Genomic DNA, 21371 nt, shown 5'->3' on the forward strand with positions numbered 1-21371 from the left:
CGCTTTTATAGGGCTCCAATGAAGTAATCCAGGACAACGCTGAATGAATGGGGCCACACCTCCATGGAAATTATCCAATCAGAGTTATCACCTACAGTTGGGTAGGTCATATCCCCATGGAAACAATCAAAGAATTTCAATCTAATCAACACTAATATGTCTGCCCACACAAGATTGCATCAAAGAACATAGCATTTGGGGGCACATAATACATTCAAACTGGCACATACCTGAAACTGTCGAACTGTAATGCAGTAGCCTTGATTCTTGATGATGATTGTATAACTATATAGCTTTTATCATGTGACCAAGTGATTGTGAAAGCCTTGTGACACTCCCTGGATCCAGTGTATGGGCAGATGTGTAATAAAATAAAGATATATATATCAATAGGGGGGATAAGGGATATGGGATGTTTTGGGTGTTGTTTTTCATTTTATTTTTTATTTTTATTTTTTTTGGGGGGGGAGTGTGCCAGTTTGGGTGTATTATGTCCCCGAAAACGCCATTATCTTTGATGCAACCTTATGCTAGCCCTGAGTTTGCTCCAGAGAAGCTAAGAGAGGACAGAACGCCCCAAGAGCATCATTTTGAAAAATGCACAGGAGCTGATATAGGAGCTGGAACACAACCCAGAATCAGCAGATGCCAGCTATGTGCCTTCCCAGGTAACAGTGGTTTTCCAGATGCCATTGGCCATCTTTCAGCAAAAAGTACTCTATTGTTGATGCCTTACCTTGAACATTCTATGGCCTTAAAACTGTAACTTTGTAACCAAATAAACCCCCTTTATAAAAGCCAATCCATTTCTGGTATTTTGCATAATGGCAGCATTAGCAAACCAGAACAGATTTTGGTACCAGAGAGGTGGGGTCCTGCTGAGTTTGCAAATACCAAAGATGTTGGAATGGCTTTTTAAATGGATAAGGGGAAGATTCTGGAAGAACTGTGAGAAGCTTGGTAGAAAAGGCCTAAATTGCTTTGAAGAGACTGTTAGTAGAAATATGGACTCTAAAGATACTTCTGATGAGGTCTTAAACAGAAATGATGAATGTGTTATTGCAAACTGGAAGAAAAGCAATCCTTGTTTTAAAGTGGCAGAGAATTTGGCAAAATTGTGTCCTGGTATTGGATAGAAGACAGAATTTGAAGGCAACAAGCTGGAATACTTAGCTCAAGAGATCTCGAAACTAAATATAGCAAATGCAGCATGGCTTCTCCTTGCAACTTATAGTAAAATGCAAAAGGACAGAGATAAGCTGAGAAATGAACTCTTGGGTACAAAGAAACCAGAAACCGACAGCTTAGAAAATTCTGGGCTTCCAGAAAGTGAGACCCCAGAAGCTATAGCCCCACATGAGGATTTAACCACACATGGAACCCGACCACCATTTCAGTACAAGCCAGTGTTGGAGATGAAGTTACAGAGAAAGGATTTGTGGAAAGTCCTATTGTCTGATGGCTTTGACCCCTGTGTGCTTCATGCCAAGCCAACCAGACATTTGAGAGAACTGTATAGCCGGAGCCATTGCCAATCTGGACTGGAGGGGACAGAGGAACAAACTAATGAAAAAATGTTTTCAAAGACAGAGCCATTGAGATTTAGGCCTGGAGTCAAGAGGTCTTGGGCAAGGAGAATGGAGTGGCCCACGCATGTGGAAAGGGTGAGCTTGCCCCAGAGGTCAAGGGCAGGCATTCCACCTCGATGCTCAGGAAGAGTGCTGCCACCCCAGACCACAAAAGAGGGTGGAGCACATTGCCCGGGGATTGGGGAGATCCTGGCCACCACCCCATTGTTCGGAGAAGGGAGAGCTTTTGTCCTAGAGAGGCAGAGTCTGGGTGGTACCCTGATGTTTGAGGAGAGTGGAGCCCAGAAGAAAATGGTCTCCCCAATGTGTGGATATGTTGGAGTACTCACCCCAGCATTTGGAGAGAAAAGGGCTGCAGCAAAGGCCCTTAGAGAGGGTTGGAGTCCTACTCTCTGAAGCCCCAAGGATGAAACATCATTTGAGAAATGACTCTCAGATTTTGAAATCTAAGTGGAGTTTGCCCTGCAAGTTTTAGGAATTGTTTTGCTCTTGTTAACCCTGTTTTCCTTTCAGTTTCTCCTTACGGCAATGGGAATGTTTATCCTATGACTGTCCCTCCTTTGTATATTGGCAGCAGATAACTTGTTCTAAGTTCTACAGGTCCACAGCTAGAGGGAAATTTTGCCTTAGGACACACCACACCTGTAACTGATTTTGATGAGATCTTGTACTTACCTATTGTTACTGAAATGATTTAAGTTTCTGTGATATTGTGATGGGATAAATGTATTTTGTATATGGAAAGATCATGTCATATTGGGTCCAGAGAGTAGAATGTGCCAGTTTGGATGTATTATGTCCCCCAAAACACCATTATCTTTGATGCAGTCTTGTGGGGGCAAACATATTGGTGTTGATTAGGTTGGAACCTATTGGTTCAGTGTTTCCATGGAGATGTGACTCAATCAACTGTGGGCGAGACCTTTCATTGGATCATTTCTATGGAGGTGTTGTCCCACCCATTCAGGGTGTGTCTTTATTGGATCACTGGAGTACTTTAAAAAGAGCCACACAGGCCCAGAAGCAGAGCAGCTGTGAGTGACATCTTGGAGAGCAACTGAGAGAGACATTTTGAAGGTGGCCATTGAAAGCAGACTTATGCTAGCCCAGATTTTGCTTTAGAGAAGCTAAGAGAGGACAGAACGCCCCAAGAGCAACATTTTGAAGAATGCACAGGAGCTGAAACAGGAGCTGGAACACAGCCCGGAATCAGCAGATGCCAGCCATGTGGCTTCTCAGCTAACAGTGGTTTTCCAGACTCCATTGGCCATCCTTCAGCGAAGGTACTCTATTGTTGATCACTTACCGTGGACACTTTATGACCTAAGACTGTAACTTTGTAATCAAATAAACCACCTTTATAAATGCCAATCCATTTCTGGTATTTTGCGTAATGGCAGCATCAGCAAACTGGAACTGAGAGTAATGAAAAATTCTAAAATTGAATATGGTGATGAATACACGACTATATGATGACACTGTGAACCACTGATTGTATACTTTGGATAGATTATATAGTGTGTGAATGTAACTAAATAAAATTTCAGTTTAAAAAAAAAAAAAAAAACCTCTGCTGATTGTGATATGCCTCAGTGCACATGTACACACCCATACCTCACCCTTCTGAGAACCACTGGCCAATGAAGTGTCTGGAAGGAATTCACAGAGGATGTAATATTTGAGGTGAGTTTTAAAGGATGTATAAACATTCACCAGAGAGAAACAGGAAAATCAAACGCAAACAGGAAAAGCAGACACAGAAACAGGAAAACACATGCCAGTTTCAAGACATAATGGGTAAAAACTATATGGTTTGGAATTTCACAAATGTGAGAGTAAAGAGTGGGAGGAGAGGATGCTAGAAAAGTAGGCTGTGGTTAGATTTTGAAAATCCTAGAGTTATTATTCTGTAGGCAGTGGGAATGTTGAAAGGGGAGTGACAAGTTCAGATCTGTGTTTTAAAAACATAGCCACTCCAACAGGCAAGGCGAGAGTAAAGAAGTCACAGAATAAGGTATTGGCGGTGGGGGTAGAGAGGAAGGCAAGGATTTAAGGGAGAATTGAGAAAAGAATTATTATTGGATAAAAATTGGATGGAAGGGTAATCAAGAGAGGAGTCGAGAAGGATAGACGTGACCTCCAGCTTCTAGCCTGAGTGGAAAATGTTACCAGTTAACCAAGACTAAAAATCCAGGGAGAGAAACTGGTTTGTGAGGGAAGCTAATGAGCAAGGCCTTGGACATGACTTGAAGTGCCAAAGTACACCAGATAGTTACCCAAGAGGTGGTGGAGATCTAGGTCCAGAGCCCAGGGAAACAATGAAAGGTCTAATGTAAAAGCTGAGCCTGCAGTAGAGGCAACATGGTTCCACAATAAAGAATATCAAACAATTAGTCTCAAGTGAACAGATCATCCTTTTCATCAAGTATGCAATGTAGAGGAAAATTTGCTTTCTGAGACGTTGTTTCTAGGAAGGATCAGAGAGCATGTCTGTCAGAGCACTTCCCTGGAACTCCTGGCTGCTCTCCAGGCCTGGCTGCTCCTGAGCCCACTGTACTAGCTTTCCTTTCTTCCCTGGTTCCAAGCCTCAGCCAGTTGCTTCTCCTCCAGTCCCACTTAGCCTGTGTCAACCACTGAAGGCAGAGAAAGCAGAGCAGAGAGAGCACAGAAGTACACCTTGAACATGAGGTGTTTCCCAGGATTTTAGACATCCAGAGTTTAGACTCTCAGAACTCAAATATCTGGAAGAGCTCAGATGTTTATACAACTTTCACAAACACCTAAAAGCTGGTGGAATGAATTTCCTGTGTGCTCCCTTTTGAAACCTTTCATTGGCTCCTTAGCACCTGCAGTATGAAGTCCAGCCCCCTGGGCATGGTGTGCACACCCTGCTGACTGCTTTTGCTGGGCTCCTGCCTTGTTCCCTGTGTCCTACACTCCAGTAAGACAATCCAAACCTGCCTTCAGTTCCCCTAATATGCCATGCCTCATGCCTCATCACACTTGCCTGGCTTTGTTCACACTGCTTCCTCAGGCCCAAGGCCTCCCTCTACACCGTGGCTGGACACCACCGATTCATCTCTTTATCTTTCAGAGCATAGATCTCAGCAAGTTTTCCTGCAATCTCTAATATCTCCTTATATTGCCCTGTGTGAAATTGACCACCCTTTTCCTTGTTCACATCTGCACCCATACAGATTTCTGTCCAAGCATCCTGACGTTTAATAACAGGACCCATTTTTCAGAGTCTTTGTAAGCATGAATGAGATAGTAACGTATTAGGTGTCACGCTAAATGCCTGGCACATGGTAAGTCTTCAGTAAATGTTACCTATTATTATAACAACACTTTCTTGCAATTATCTGCTTACTTTTCTGTTTCCCATTATAAGATGTCCTCCCTGTGGGACCCCAGGGACTTCACATACAGTTCTTTGTTTTCCCAGCACCTAAGGCAGAGCCTGACACATAGCTGATGCTTGTCTCCTATTACTCTCACTTTTGCTCCCTCCCCTAAGCCATGCTGTCTCTGGAACACTCGTGTGGATGGCTCTTCATCAGGATAGCCACATAACTCATGCCCTCATCCCATTCAAGCCTTTGCTCAAATGTTACCTTCTCAATGAGACCTGCCCTGACCAACCCATTCAATCACAAACCCTCCCTGTGGCATTTACTTCTTCATTACGTTTATTGTTTACTGCCTGTCTCCCCCCACTAGAATGTAAGCTCCACAAAGGCAGAGTTTGTTTTTTCCCTCTTTTGTTCACAGATTTAGCACATTGTACACAGTGCTGCTCAATGAGTATTTGTTGAATGAGTGAATGAATGAATGAGTGTTTATTGAATTGATAAACCTAGAGATGTTACAAAGTTAAAAGAAAATCATGGAAAGTTGTTTTAGCCATAGCCTTGAGCTGTGGTTTCTGATCCTTCTATAGAGGTAATAAATAGAAAAAAAAAGCTCTTGGATGTGCAATCACAGTTGTTAGCCTAAGGATCTGGCTCAGCTAAACCTCCTCTTCTTCAGATACCTCCTTCTCCCTCTTGGAAACTCCTCTTTCCAGCTCAAGCAGTCAAAACAATACAATCAGAGTCTACTGAATACTTTCAGGCAGGTCCAACAGGTCCTTTTCAGTGTGTTGCTGTTTCCCATAGGAATGGGCCCCTTGGAGAAAATTTTCCTCCCAGAGTTAATAATAAGGAAAAGTCAGATAGGCCCAAAGAGAGTATGAACAGAATTGCCCAAAGAAGAGAATAGAGGAAACCTAGTCTGCAACCAGAAAATAGGTGCTAGGAAGTATGTCAGCAGACAGATGGCAGGGCATAAAGATGGAACTAATTCTGGGACTAGATTATAATCTCAAAGGCAAGTATTACGTCTTGTGAGAAGAAAAGTTCCTGAGTCCTTTGGTAAAAATAGCTAATGCTTTTATCATAAATTATGTACATGCAGTCTGACAAGTAATTTTGGCCAATTATTATTACAAATATAAAAACAAGTCTCATGTGCAGGGGCCTGTCCCACTGGCCTCATAGATTTCCTTTGGTAACTTTCTCCCCAGCTGCCTGCTCCGTGCAGTGCCCAGTAAATGCACTAATAAGGAGGGTTTTGCCTTCGGAAAAGCTCAGAGCTTTATGTCTTTTCTTAATAGAGATTGGAGCAGCTAGTGCTGGAAATTATATATGGGCAGAATTTTCTAGAGCTGGAAGTAGTGGGACAAGTAGGAAGAGAGTGACAGGCACCACAATTTCAACCAGGTCTTTGTGATTATGATAGAATCCTCTTTTATCTCTTGTACTCTCCCTGGCATTCCCTTCCTCGTTGTCTTTAAGATCAGTTGCCAGAGGGAAATTTGAACTTCTGTTTTGTGCGTGGTGATAGCAAAATGTTCCAGGTACACTGAGAATTTGACTGTTAATGAATGAAAATCATATAGAGTCAGAGATGAATCCAAGCCACCCTGAGAAAAATTGCCTGAAGCAAAATCAGTTCTATTAGCATTTCTACAGAAAGGATATCTCAGTTCAGAAGGGTTTCATCTTTGCTAGAGAATTTTGAAAATCTGGCAGTTACAGTTCTTGGGTACAGAGACACCAAATCGGGGGAACAGGAGCAGTGGGGTCCTTAGGAGGAAGGGGTTAAGTGTTGTAGAACCTCTCGCTAGGCTTCTTCACTTACCATGGCCAGAATAAAATATCCCTCAGGATTCCCTGTCTCCCTTTGCCCGGCAAACATCGATGGATCACTCTGTTTCACAAGGACCTAATTCCAGGAAGAATGTGCCCTGGAGAGGGGTCACAGACATTCCTCCCACTCAGAAAGGGATATTGCTAATGCCAGTCTTCCCGCACCATTGTTTTGACGCATATGTGATACACTGGTGCAGCCTGTAGAGTAAAAGACGAAATCTTTTTCAATCACTAGAGAGAAGTAGGAGGAAGGAAGAAACCTAAGCTGATAGTAACTACAATAAGTTTAAGTTGGAAGGACAGCTTGGAGGCCTTTTAATAACTTGTTACATTATCTTACCTAATAACTTGCATTTTGTAACTTTGTCATTCTAGGAAAAAGTATAAATTTCTTAAGTGTCCAGGGCACAATTTTTTCCCAGTTAAGTTTTGATGAATAAGCTATCCTGGTATTTAGAACTCATTAACATTTTAAAGGCTATATACTCCCTGCCTTGAGCACTAAGAAGAACAGAAGACTCAACTTAGGGCAGTTTCAAATAAAACAGAGAAGGACGAGGACAGAATGTTAGCATCAAAACTATAATTTGTGTCAAATCATAGGAAGAAAGTTGACAATTCAATGTCTGGCACATAGTGGTTGCTAAATGTTTGTTAAATGAATGAGCAATCAAACAAACGAATGAATGAATGAATGAATGACATAGCATGAAATGAAATTTTAAAAATACATGGGTTTGTTTAGGAGACTCCCTATCTACTCAAGTTGTTTCTTAACTGTTCGGATATTTGCTAGAGGGACAACTCACAATTACTGATTGTCCAAGTACCAAAATTTTTATTGCTAAGTAATTTGGAACAAATTGCAGTCATTTAGCAATTATTCTTTGGGTACCGGCTTTGTTAGCATAAGCCTCAATGTTAAGTATTTAAGAATTTAAAACATAGTAAAGAAGCTATGGTTTCTTTATCTAATTAATGAGGATGGAACAAATGGACAGCAATTATACAATTGGTTGCCAATTATACAGTAGAATTCAGTGTTGGTGTTGGTGTCTTGGCCTCTAAGAAATTGCAATTAAAGGAGACAAGACTGCAACCCAATTATATATTACACACAATTAGATGTTTGTTTTTCTTAAAATTTTTTGCTGTGGCAACATATAAACAACATAAAATTTCCCATTTAAACCATTTTCAAGTATATAATTCAGTGGTGTTAATTACATTCACAATGTGATGCTACCATCACCACCAACTATTACCTAAAATTTTTCATCACACCAAGCAGAAACTCTGTACTCATTAAAAATTAATTCCCCATTGTCCCCTTCCTCCACCCCTGGTAACCCATTCTGCATCTATAAATTTGCATATCTAGTTATTTCGTATAGGTGGAAAGATGAATATTTGTACTTTTGTGTCTGCCTTATTTCATTCAAAATAAAGTCTTCAATGTTCATCCATGTTGAGCATATATCAGAACTTCATTTCTTTTTATAGCTGAATAATATTCCCTTATGTGTGTGTACATTTGTTTATCTATTCATGCATTCTTGGACAGTTGGGTTGCTTTCATCTTTTGACTTCGTGAATAATGCTGCTATGAACATTGGTGTACAGGTATCTGTTTGAGTCCCTGCTTTCAATTCCTTAGGTTATATACTCAGAAGTGGGATTGCTGGCTCATACAGTAATTTTATACTTAACTTCCGGAGGAACTACCAACCTTTTTTCCAGAATAGCTGCACCATTTTACATTCCCACCAACAATGCATGAGGATTCCTATTTCTCTGCTTCCTTGCCAACATTTGTTTCCCTCTCCCCCACCCCCCATTTAAAAAATATAGTCATCCTAGTGGTTATAAAGTGGTATCTCATTGTGGTTTTGATTTGCATTTCCCTAATTGCTAATAATGTTGAGTATCTTTTCATGTGCTAATTGACCACATGTATATCTTCTTTGGAGAAATGACTGTTCAAGTCTTTGGCCCATTTTAAAAGCTGGGTTGTTTGTCTTTTCCTTGTTGAATTGTAGGAGTTCTTTATATATTTTGAATATTAAACCCTTATCAGATATATGGTTTCCACACATTTTCTCTCATTCTTTGGTTGTCTTTTCACTTTACTGATTATGTCCTTTGATGTACAAAAGTTCTTAACTTTCATGAGGTCCAAATTTATCTATTTTTTTTCTTTTATTGCTCATCTGTTTGATGTAAAGTCTAAGAATCTATTACCTAATACAAGGTCCTGAAGATATTTTCCTATGTTATCTCCTAAGAGTTTTATACTTTTAGCTCTTTGATCCATTTCAGATCTTTGATCCATTTTGAGTTAATTTTTATATATGGTGTGAGGTAAGGGTCCACTTTCATTATTTTTTTTTTTTTTTTTTTTTTTCTGTATCAAACATTGCATTTTTTTTTTTTTAGCATGGTTCTTTTTTTTTTTTTAATCATCATTTTATTGAGATATAGTCACATACCACGCAGTCATACAAAACAAATTGTACTTTCGATTGTTTACAGTACCATTACATAGTTGTACATTCATCACCTAAATCAATCCCTGACACCTTCATTAGCACACACACAAAAATAACAAGAATAATAATTAGAGTGAAAAAGAGCAATTGAAGTAAAAAAGAACACTGGGTACCTTTGTCTGTTTGTTTCCTTCCCCTACTTTTCTACACATCCATCCATAAACTAGACAAAGTGGAGTTTGGTCCTTATGGCTTTCCCAATCCCATTGTCACCCCTCATAAGCTACATTTTTATACAACTGTCTTCGAGATTCATGGGTTCTGGGTTGTAGTTTGATAGTTTCAGGTATCCACCACCAGCTACCCCAGTTCTTTAGAACCTAAAAAGGGTTGTCTAAAGTGTGCGTAAGAGTGCCCACCAGAGTGATCTCTCGGCTCGTTTTGGAATCTCTCTGCCACTGAACCTTATCTCATTTCCTTTCACATCCCCCTTTTGGTCAAGAAGATGTTCTCCGTCCCACGATGCCGGGTCTACATTCCTCCCCGGGAGTCATATTCCACGTTGCCAGGGAGATTCACTCCCCTGGGTGTCTGATCCCACGTAGGGGGGAGGGCAGTGATTTCACCTTTCAAGTTGGCTTAGCCAGAGAGAGAGGGCCACATCTGAGCAACAAAGAGGCATTCGGGAGGAGGCTCTTAGGCACAACCATAGGGAGGCCTAGCCTCTCCTTTGCAGCAACCATCTTCCCAAGGGTAAAACTTATGGTAGAGGGCTCAACCCATCAAACCACCAGTCCCCTATGTCTGTGGTCATGTTAGCAACCATGGAGGTGGGGTAGGCGAATACCCCTGCATTCTCCACAGGCTCCTCAAGTGGGCATTACATCTTTTTTTTTTTTTTCCTTGTATTTCTTTTTTTTTTTTTTTTTTAACTTTCCCTTCTTTTTTAAATCAACTGTATGAAAAAAAAAGTTAAAAAGAAAACAAACATACAATAAAACAACATTTCAAAGAGACCATAACAAGGGGGTAAGAAAAAGACAACTAACCTAAGATAACTGCTTAACTTCCAACATGTTCCTACTTTACCCCAAGAAAGTTACATAATATAGCAACATTTCTGTGAACTTGTTCCTACTATATCCATCAGAAATTAACAGACCATAGTCATTTCTGGGCATCCCCAGAACGTTAGCTTATCTGTTCTTCTTGGATTATTGTTCCTCCTTCCTTAATTGCTCTCTACTGCTAGTTCCCCTACATTCTACATTATAAACCATTTGTTTTACATTTTTCAAAGTTCACATTAGTGGTAGCATATAATATTTCTCTTTTTGTGCCTGGCTTATTTCGCTCAGCATTATGTCTTCAAGGTTCATCCATGTTGTCATATGTTTCACCAGATCGTTCCTTCTTACTGCCGCGTAGTATTCCATCGTGTGTATATACCACATTTTATTTATCCACTCATCTGTTGAAGGACATTTGGGTTGTTTCCATCTCTTGGCAATTGTGAATAATGCTGCTATGAACATTGGCGTGCAGATATCTGTTCGTGTCACTGCTTTCCGATCTTCCGGGTATATACCGAGAAGTGCAATCGCTGGATCGAATGGTAGCTCTATATCTAGTTTTCTAAGGAACTGCCAGACTGACTTCCAGAGTGGCTGAACCATTATACAGTCCCACCAACAGTGAATAAGAGTTCCAATTTCTCCACATCCCCTCCAGCATTTGTAGTTTCCTGTTTGTTTAATGGCAGCCATTCTAACCGGTGTTAGATGGTATCTCATTGTGGTCTTAATTTGCATCTCTCTAATAGCTAGTGAAGCTGAACATTTTTTCATGTGTTTCTTGGCCATTTGTATTTCCTCTTCAGAGAACTGTCTTTTCATATCTTTTGCCCATTTTATAATTGGGCTGTCTGTACTATTGTCATTGAGTTGTAGGATTTCTTTATATATGCAAGATATCAGTCTTTTGTCAGATACATGGTTTCCAAAAATTTTTTCCCATTGAGTTGGCTGCCTCTTTACCTTTTTGAGAAATTCCTTTGAGGTGCAGAAACTTCTAAGCTTGAGGAGTTCCCATTTATCTATTTTCTCTTTTGTTGCTTGTGCTTTGGGTGTAAAGTCTAGGAAGTGGCCGCCTAATACAAGGTCTTGAAGATGTTTTCCTACATTATCTTCTAGGAGTTTTATGGTACTTTCTTTTATATTGAGATCTTTGGTCCATTTTGAGTTAATTTTTGTGTAGGGGGTGAGGTAGGGGTCCTCTTTCATTCTTTTGGATATGGATATCCAACTCTCCCAGCCCCATTTGTTGAAAAGACCATTATGGCTCAGTTCGGTGACTTTGGGGGCCTTATCAAAGATCAGTCGGCCATAGATCTGAGGGTCTATCTCTGAATTCTCAATTCGATTCCATTGATCTATATGTCTATCTTTGTGCCAGTACCATGCTGTTTTGGCAACTGTGGCTTTATAATAAGCTTCAAAGTCAGGGAGTGTAAGTCCTCCCACTTGGTTTTTCTTTTTTAGAGTGTCTTTAGCAATTCGAGGCATCTTCCCTTTCCAAATAAATTTGATAACTAGCTTTTCCAAGTCTGCAAAGTAGGTTGTTGGAATTTTGATTGGGATTGCATTGAATCTGTAGATGAGTTTGGGTAGAATTGACATCTTAATGACATTTAGCCTTCCTATCCATGAACATGGAATATTTTTCCATCTTTTAAGGTCCCCTTCTATTTCTTTTAGTAGAGTTATGTAGTTTTCTTTGTATAGGTCTTTTACATCTTTGGTTAAGTTTATTCCTAGGTACTTGATTTTTTTAGTTGCTATTGAAAATGGTATCTTTTTCTTGAGTGTCTCTTCAGTTTGTTCATTTCTAGCATATAGAAACATTACTGACTTATGTGCATTAATCTTGTATCCCGCTACTTTGCTAAATTTGTTTATTAGCTCTAGTAGCTGTATCGTCGATTTCTCAGGGTTTTCCAGATATAAGATCATATCATCTGCAAACAATGACAGTTTTACTTCTTCTTTTCCAATTTGGATGCCTTTTATTTCTTTGTCTTGCCGGATTGCCCTGGCTAGCACTTCCAGCACAATGTTGAATAACAGTGGTGATAGCGGGCATCCTTGTCTTGTTCCTGATCTTAGAGGGAAGGCTTTCAGTCTCTCACCATTGAGTACTATGCTGGCTGTGGGTTTTTCATATATGCTCTTTATCATGTTGAGGAAGTTTCCTTCAATTCCTACCTTTTGAAGTGTTTTTATCAAAAAGGGATGTTGGATTTTGTCAAATGCTTTTTCAGCATCTATTGAGATGATCAATTGATTTTTCCCTTTTGACTTGTTAATGTGTTGTAATACATTGATTGTTTTTCTTATGTTGAACCATCCTTGCATGCCTGGAATGAACCCCACTTGGTCATGGTGTATGATTTTTTTAATGTGTCTTTGGATTCGATTTGCAAGTATTTTGTTGAGGATTTTTGCATCTATATTCATTAGGGAGATTGGCTGGTAGTTTTCCTTTTTTGTAGCATCTTTGCCTGGTTTTGGTATTAGATTGATGTTAGCTTCATAAAATGAGTTAGGTAGTGTTCCATTTTTTTCAATGTTTTGAAAGAGTTTAAGTAAGATTGGTGTCAGTTCTTTCTGGAAAGTTTGGTAGAATTCCCCTGTGAAGCCATCTGGCCCTGGGCATTTATTTGTGGGAAGATTTTTGATGACTGATTGGATCTCTTTGCTTGTGATGGGTTGGTTGAGGTCTTCTATTTCTTCTCTGGTCAGTCTAGGTTGTTCATATGTTTCCAGGAAATTGTCCATTTCTTCTACATTATCCAGTTTGTTGCCATACAGTTGTTCATAATATCCTCTTATAATTTTTTTAATTTCTTCAGGATCTGCAGTTATGTCACCTTTTTCATTCATTATTTTGTTTATATGGGTCTTCTCTCTTTTTGATTTTGTCAGTCTAGCTAGGGGCTTGTCAATCTTGTTGATCTTCTCAAAGAACCAACTTTTGGTGATATTTATCCTCTCTATTGTTTTTTTGTTCTCTATGTCATTTATTTCTGCTTTAATCCTTGTTATTTCTTTTCTTGTACTTGGTTTAGGATTGGTTTGCTGTTCATTTTCTAGCTTCTTCAGTTGATCCATTAGTTCTTTGATTTTGGCTCTTTCTTCCTTTTTAATATATGCGTTTAGTGCTATAAATTTCCCCCTTAGCACTGCTTTTGCTGCATCCCATAGGTTTTGGTATGTTGTGTTCTCATTTTCATTCGTCTCTATATATTTAGCAATTTCTCTTACTATTTCTTCTTTAACCCACTGATTGTTTAGGAGTGTGTTGTTTAACCTCCAGGTATTTGTGAATTTTCTAAGTCTCTGATGGTTATTGACTTCTAATTGTATTCCATTGTGGTCAGAGAATGTGCTTTGAATAATTTCAATCTTTTTAAATTTATTGAGGCTTGTTTTATGTCCCAGCATATGATCTATTCTGGAGAAAGTTCCATGAGCACTAGAAAAGTATGTGTATCCTGGTGATTTGGGATGTAATGTCCTGTATATGTCTGTTAAATCTAATTCATTTATCACATTTTTTAGGTTTTCAATTTCCTTATTGGTCTTCTGTCTGGTTGATCTATCTATAGGAGAGAGTGATGTGTTGAAGTCTCCCACAATTATTGTAGAAACATCAATTGCTTCCTTTAGTTTTTCCAGTGTTTCTCTCATGTATTTTGTGGCACCTTGATTGGGTGCATAGACATTTACGATTGTTATTTCTTCTTGCTGAATTGCCCCTTTTATTAGTATGTAGTGGCCTTCTTTGTCTCTCAAAACATCCCTGCATTTGAAGTCTATTTTATCTGAGATTAATATTGCTACACCTGCTTTCTTTTGGCTGTGGCTTGCATGAAATATTTTTTTCCATCCTTTCACTTTCAGTTTCTTTGTGTCCCTGTGTCTAAGATGAGTCTCTTGTATGCAACATATTGATGGTTCATTTTTTTTGATCCATTCTGTGAATCTATATCTTTTAATTGGGGAGTTTAATCCATTTACATTCAACGTTAAAACCGTGAAGGCATTTCTTGAATCGGCCATCTTGTCCTTTGGTTTATGTTTGCCATATTTTTCCCTCTCTCTATTAATATCCTTTATTGTACCCATACCGAATCTCTTTAGTACTGAACCTTTCTCCAAGTCTCTCTGTCCTGTCTTTGTTTCTCTGTCTGTAGGGCTCCCTTTAGTATCTCCAGTAGGGCAGGTCTCTTGTTAGCAAATTCTCTCAGCATTTGTTTGTCTGTGAAAAATTTAAGCTCTCCCTCAAATTTGAAGGAGAGCTTTGCTGGATAAAGTATTCTTGGCTGGAAATTTTTCTCACTCAGAATTTTAAATATATCGTGCCACTGCCTTCTTGCCTCCATGGTGGCTTCTGAGTAGTCACTACTTAGTCTTATGCTGTTTCCTTTGTATGTGGTGAATTGCTTTTCTCTTGCTGCTTTCAGAACTTGCTCCTTCTCTTCTGTGTTTGACAGTGTGATCAGTATATGTCTCGGAGTGGGTTTATTTGGATTTATTCTATTTGGAGTTCGCTGAGCATTTATGATTTGTGTATTTATGTTGTTTAGAAGATTTGGGAAGTTTTCCCCAACAATTTCTTTGAATACTCTTCCTAGACCTTTACCCTTTTCTTCCCCTTCTGGGACACCAATGAGTCTTATATTTGGACGTTTCATATTATCTATCATATCCCTGAGGTCCATTTCGATTTTTTCAATTTTTTTCCCCATTCTTTCTTTTATGCTTTCATTTTCCATTCTGTCATCTTCCAGGTCACTGATTCGTTGTTCAACTTCCTCTAGTCTTGTACTATGAGTGTCCAGAATCTTTTTAATTTGGTCAACAGTTTCTTTAATTTCCATAAGATCATCCATTTTTTTATTTAGTCTTGCAATGTCTTCTTTATGCTCTTCTAGAGTCTTCTTGATTTCCTTCATATCCCGTACTATGGTCTCATTGTTCATCTTTAGTTCTTTGAGTAGCTGCTCTAGGTGCTGTGTCTCTTCTGGTCTTTTGATTTGGGTGCTTGGGCTTGGGTTATCCATATCGTCTGGTTTTTTCATATGCTTTATAATTTTCTGTTGTTTTTGGTCTCGTGGCATTTGCTGAACTTGATAGGGTTCTTTTAGGGTTTGTAGACCTATTGAAGTCCTTATCACTAATTTATCAGATCTACAGCTTCGTGGAGTACACTTTCTCTAACTAACCAGCAGGTGGCATCCACGAGCCACCTGTTCTCCACAAGTCAGTTCTCCCCTGCTTAGCCTTTTTTTTGGTGAGTGAGGGAGTGAGTCTTGTGGGGCCCAATTGGTGTACCAAGCTTGCATGTGTAGTTGGTGTTGCCTGCCCTGTATGTGGGGCGTGTTTCTGGGCAGTCGGGGAGGGGGGGTGGCCCTAACAATCAAATCTCCCTGATGATCCTAGAGTTTTAAAGCTGCTGCAATAGTCTAATCCTTCAGTTGAGTCCTGCCACAGTTTGTCTCTGCCACTGACCCACAAGTCTTTGGTATTGGCGTATGGCTCCTGAGACTTGCAAGTGGGCCCCACTTCCAGGCCGTGCACCCCGGGTCCTCTGTTGAGGGATGACTGTGCTATGTCACAGGTGAGTGCCGTCCCCCCAGGGCAGTTCTGGGCTGCTGGGCTGTGTAGGGAGGCTCCCAGTCTGCTCAAATGATGGCTGAATGGGGCTTTGTTAATTCACACTGCTCCACCTTCCCAGCTCTGGGACAATCAGCTGAGGTTGCAGGGAAGGCTAATGTCCACACCCAGTTTTGTGGTGTGTGCCTGTTATTTGAAGCACTTCCGTCACACTGGGTTGTCTGGGGCAGTTCTGGGCTATGGGGCTGGCGATGGGCAGGAGTGTTTCCTGTCCACCAGGATGGTGGCTGTGAGCGGACACCCCCCTTTTCTTGGGAAGTTGTGGTGTTTAGTGAATTTTCTCAGCCACTGGATTATTGCCTTTTGTCTCAGAGCTCTCTTAGTTCTGCTCTTGACTTGACGTGCCCAAATTGCAATTCTTTGAAGCTTTCTGTATTGGGCTTCTTAGAGTAATTGTTTTAGAAAAAGAAAAAAGGATTAAAAAAAAAAAAAAAAAAAAAAAAAAAAAGGGCCCTCCTCAGGGATCTAATGGGTTATTGAAATGCTAATAGACAAAGCAACCAGGGCCATTAAGGAAAGGTCCACAGGGCAGAGAGATCAGCTTTTCTTCGGGATTTGCATATGCGCCTCAAGGCCTGAGCTCTGCCCTTCCCCTTTCTGTGTTCACCAGAACTCCAAAAATCCTCTGCTTTTATTTTGGAGTTTTTCGTGTTATTTTTTTTTTTTTCTATGCCTGTCTCCTCTCTGCTGGGCTGGCAGCTCTCAGATTCTCTGGTGTCTGGTCTTAGTCTATCTATGGTTGGAGTTTGAATCAGTAGAATGAGTTTCCGAGAAGGGCTACCACTGCAGTTCTCCCTTCTCCTTCCCGGAGCTGGCAGCCCCTCCTCCCACGGGACTGAGCCTGGCAGGGAGGGGCGCGGGTCCCCTGGCCGCAAAAACTTACAGATTTCGCTGATCTCAGCAGTTCGGCATTTTCATGAGTGTTGTATGAAGTATGCCCAAAGACAGATTGCTCTGTGGTGTCCAGTCCACGCAGTTCCTGGCTTTTTACCTACTTTCCTGGAGGAGTAACTAAAACTTACAGCTCACCAGTCTGCCATCTTGCCCCCCACTTTCATTCTTTTGCACAAGAATATCCAGTTTTCCCAGCAATGTTTGTTAGAAAGATTGTTCTTTCTCCAGTCTTTGGACTGGAACCCTTGTCAAAAATCACATGTGAGTGTTTATTTCTTAACTCTCAATTCCATTGGTCTATATGTCTGTCTTTTTGCCAGTACTATGCTCTTTTTTTTAAGTTCAATTTTATTGAGATATATTCACATACCATACAATCATCCACAGTGTACAATCAATTGTTCACAGTACAATTATATAGTTGTGCATTCAATTTTTGAACATTTTCATTACCACACACAAGAAAAGTTAAAGTAAAAAAGAACACCCAAAACATACCATACCCCCATCCCTCCCTATTATTCACTTACTCTTTGTCCTCATTTTTCTATTCATCTGTCCATATATATATAAAGGGATTGGGAGCCAGAAGTTTTTCACAATAACATGGTCATGCAATGTAAGTTATATAGTTAAGCAATCGTCTTCAAAAATAAAGGCTATGGGTTGCAGTTCAACAGTTTCAAGTATTTCCTTCTAGCTATTCCAATACACTAAAAACTGAAAAGGAATATCTATATAATGCATAAGATTAACCCCCAGAATGACCTCTCGACTCTATTTGAGGTCTCTCAGCCACTGAAACTTAATTTTGTTTCGTTTCCCTTCCCCCTTTTGATCCAAGAAGGCTTTCTCAATGCCATGATGCCAGGTCCAAGCTCATCCCCAGGACTCATGTCCCACTTTGCCATAGAGATTTAAACCTCTGGGAGTCATGTCCCACATAGGGGAGAGGGCAATGAATTTACCTGCAATGTTGGCTTAGAGCTAGAGGCCACATCTGAGCAATGAAAGATGTTCTCAGGGGGTGACTCTAAGGCATAATTTTAAGTAGGCTTAGCCTCTCCTTTGCAGTAACAGACTTCATAAAGGCAAGCCCCAAGAATGAGGGCTTTTTAATTACTGTTTTTGCCATTTTAATTACTGTTTTTGTAATAAGTTTTGAAATCAGAAAGCGTGAGTCCTCAAACTTTGTTCTTCCTTTTCAAGATGGTTTTGGCTCTTGCATTCCTTTGCCCTTCCATATGAATTTGAAGATTGGCTTTTCCATTTTTGCAAAGAAGGCTGTTGGAATTTTGATTGGGAGTGCTGAATCTATAAATTGCTTTGTTTAGTATTGACATCTCAATATCAAGTCTTCCAATCCATGAACATGGCATGTCTTTCCATTTATTCAGGTCTTTAATTTCAACAATGTTTTGTAGTTTTCTGTGTACAAGTCCCTTACATCCCTGGTTAAATTTGTTACTAGGTATTTTATTATTTTAGTTGCTATTGTCGATAGAATTGTTTCCTTGACTTTTTTTTTTTGGATTGTTCATTGCTGGTGTTACAATTGTCTTTCTCTGGGAAGCTTACGAGTTTGGGATTTATCGAAACGAATTTGCAAGGCTGGAAGGGTGTAACTTTGAACATTAGGATTAAAAAATATCAGCAAGAAACACAATTTTACCTTTGCAGAAAAGTGTGAGGGCTGAACGATGCAACACTCATAGCTCAGTAAGGGAGAGAATCTGGAATCTGCCACAGGGACATAATCACACATTCATTAGAATTTACTAGTCATGAATGGAAATAGCATTACGGCTTTCGAAATAAGAGGTAAATATTATCCTAGTGATTACTAACACCATTGCTTTCTTATGTATCACTGCTTTTCAAAGTGCAAAAGAGAAGGAAGTAGAAAATTTTATTTGTAGAACGCAAAAAACACTCAGAGGGTATAAAAAACAGTATACATAAAGCGCTTGTGGGTGTGGGGACTGAATAGTACAGTATTCTTCTATTACCTTACGAAACGCATAACTAGAGTGGCTCGTTGGTCTAGGGGTATGATTCTCGCTTAGGGTGCGAGAGGTCCCGGGTTCAAATCCCGGACGAGCCCTGTTTTCCTACTACAAACATTAAAAATTCAAAAGCGAATTGTTTTTTGGTTTGTGTTTTTTAATTAGGTCAACGATGTAATAAATACAAAAGAGCTAAACAGAAAATGTGAACCTTTTCTAACTTAGAGCACACTTTATATTCAAATATCATTAACAGATGTAACGTGAAAATGTAAAAAATTTGCTAACAATGTAGAACTATAAAAATGCTGTCACCACGTCAATTCCTAGAATGGGCGTGTGTGTTAGACGTGGTTTAAACATATACACGTTAGTGCACTTCCGTCTGCACAACGGTGCTGGAGGCGTCTGCAGGAGGAGGAAGGTCCGCCCCCTTTTCTCTGAAATGTTTATTCCGGAACCTGGGGACGCATTAATCGATGACGCCCCTTACTCACGTCTGGAGGCATCAGACGGGCGTCTAGCATTCCGCAAGAGTCGTCTGTATTTTTCAAGCGCGTGTGTCTTAAATGTAACAAAGCAATTTTAATGCCTCCTACGTACAGTAAGCATATATTGCATGCATTAATCTCACCCGGTCCCTTGCTTTACAAAATTAAGAGGATCAACACGTAACAGGACCAGAATAGTTTCATTTAAGTGTCTAAACGTAGTGTGTGAAAAGAAAAAAATGATTTCATGTAGACAGAGGATGGAAAAGTAGAGCCTGGGCTCGTCCGGGATTTGAACCCGGGACCTCTCGCACCCGAAGCGAGAATCATACCCCTAGACCAACGAGCCGCTCTCGGCTAAAGCGCTCACAGAGCCTTCCTTCAGCCTCACCACGCCTCCCTCGCCTTGCTTCCTCGTTGTCTTTCTTCTGTGACCCTTCTTTTACAATCTGTGACTGTCAGTCCCCAATCTGTGGTCCTGAGCCCTCCTCGCCATGCGGAGGAGTTCGGAGGATAAGCCGGGAAGGACGCACATTTTGTCGAACTGGGCCGATCATATCACCCCAGCGCCCGGGCTCCGCGCCTCGGCCTTGTAGACGCTTCCACCGGATCCCAAAAGCCGCCTTCCTGGAGGCGGGAATCGCTCCCCGCCCATTACATCCCCGGTAGCGGCGGGAAAGCTGGGCCGAGCGTCGGGAGACCGGCGTGAGGAGGGCGCCACGCAGGGGCCCCTCAGGACGCGTCTGACTGCCAAGTGCAGGATGTCCAGCAGCTCCCAGCGGCGAGTTTTGGCTCCCTCCTGGCCGCTCCCGCCGCTCTCGGCTCAGACCTCGGTTAGTGCAGTCAGACTTCTGCCGTGTGTTCCATGTCCCCATCCCCTGCGCCTGTGCCAGACTTAGCTCAATCGGCGTGTGTGTCTGTGAAGTAAAGGAGGAAGAGCAGGAGAGGAAAAGGAAGAGACTTTATCCTGGGTAGGAAAGGAGTGACAGGAAGAAGAAAACTCAAAGGCGACAATAGTAACAGCTAACTTTGTTCGAGCCTTCATTATGGGATGTACACTCTTTGTATCGAACTCATTTGATATCCATCACTTAAGTTCTGCTATTTTCCCCATTTTGCAGATGAAGAAATTGAGGCCCAGAGATGTTAAGCACCTAGCTTAAGGTCACACAGCTAGAAAGTGATAGCACGGATATGGAAAATTCCAGACTTTTGGCAGGTGGGACCAAGGGGAGCCGGGGTGGGTGGATGAACGGGACTGAGTGGGGGATTTGGTGCCTTCGTAGCTGGGAGAAGGGGAGAAGTCAGTGGTCAGTTGGAGACCTACGACCTGGTGCTGTGGACCCCTCTGCACGGATTTGCACCCATCCTCAAAAACAAAAGATTTTTTTTTAAATAAGAAGTTTAAATGAAACTAAATCAAATCTGCAAAGTTCTTTTTGCCATGTAAAGTCATATTCACCAATTCTAGGAATTAGAATATAGACACCTTTGGGAGACCACTGTTTTGCCCATCACAGGAAAAGGGAGGAGGGAGATTGTAAAAGACTGCTACTTCCTTCATCTTCTAGATCAGGGGGCCAAATAATTTATCCTAAACTGAAACAAATTTTAAAACTTGTAAAAACACAGGGACAGACATACAGACTAATGGAATAGAATTGAGAGTTCAAGAATTAACCTTCACGCCCACGACCAATTGATTTTTGACAAGGCAGCCAAGTCCACTCAAGTCCGGTGCTGGGAAAGCTGGATATCCTCACACCAAAGAATGAATGTGGACGCCTTCCTCATACCATATACGGAAATTAACAAGGGATCAATGACCTAAATAAAAGAGCTAAAACTATAAAAGTCTTAGAAGAAAACATAGGGAAATATCTTCAGGAATTTATACCCAAAGCACAAGCAACAAAAGAAAAACTAGATAAATTAAATTAAATGTCATCAAAATTAAAAGCTTTAAGACAGGG

The 21371-nt window shown here is 40.6% G+C and overlaps 2 non-coding genes across 2 annotated transcripts; one reads left to right on the forward strand and one right to left on the reverse strand.

The window, feature by feature from the left end:
• Positions 1 to 18933: 18933 nt before the first annotated feature.
• TRNAP-AGG lies at positions 18934 to 19005 on the forward strand. The gene has a single exon. It is a non-coding gene; the product is annotated as a tRNA-Pro (tRNA).
• Positions 19006 to 19675: 670 nt separating this feature from the next.
• TRNAP-CGG lies at positions 19676 to 19747 on the reverse strand. Its single transcript has one exon. It is a non-coding gene; the product is annotated as a tRNA-Pro (tRNA).
• Positions 19748 to 21371: the final 1624 nt, after the last annotated feature.

Source organism: Choloepus didactylus, chromosome 2, assembly GCF_015220235.1.
Source record: "Choloepus didactylus isolate mChoDid1 chromosome 2, mChoDid1.pri, whole genome shotgun sequence".
Lineage (NCBI taxonomy): Eukaryota > Metazoa > Chordata > Mammalia > Pilosa > Megalonychidae > Choloepus > Choloepus didactylus.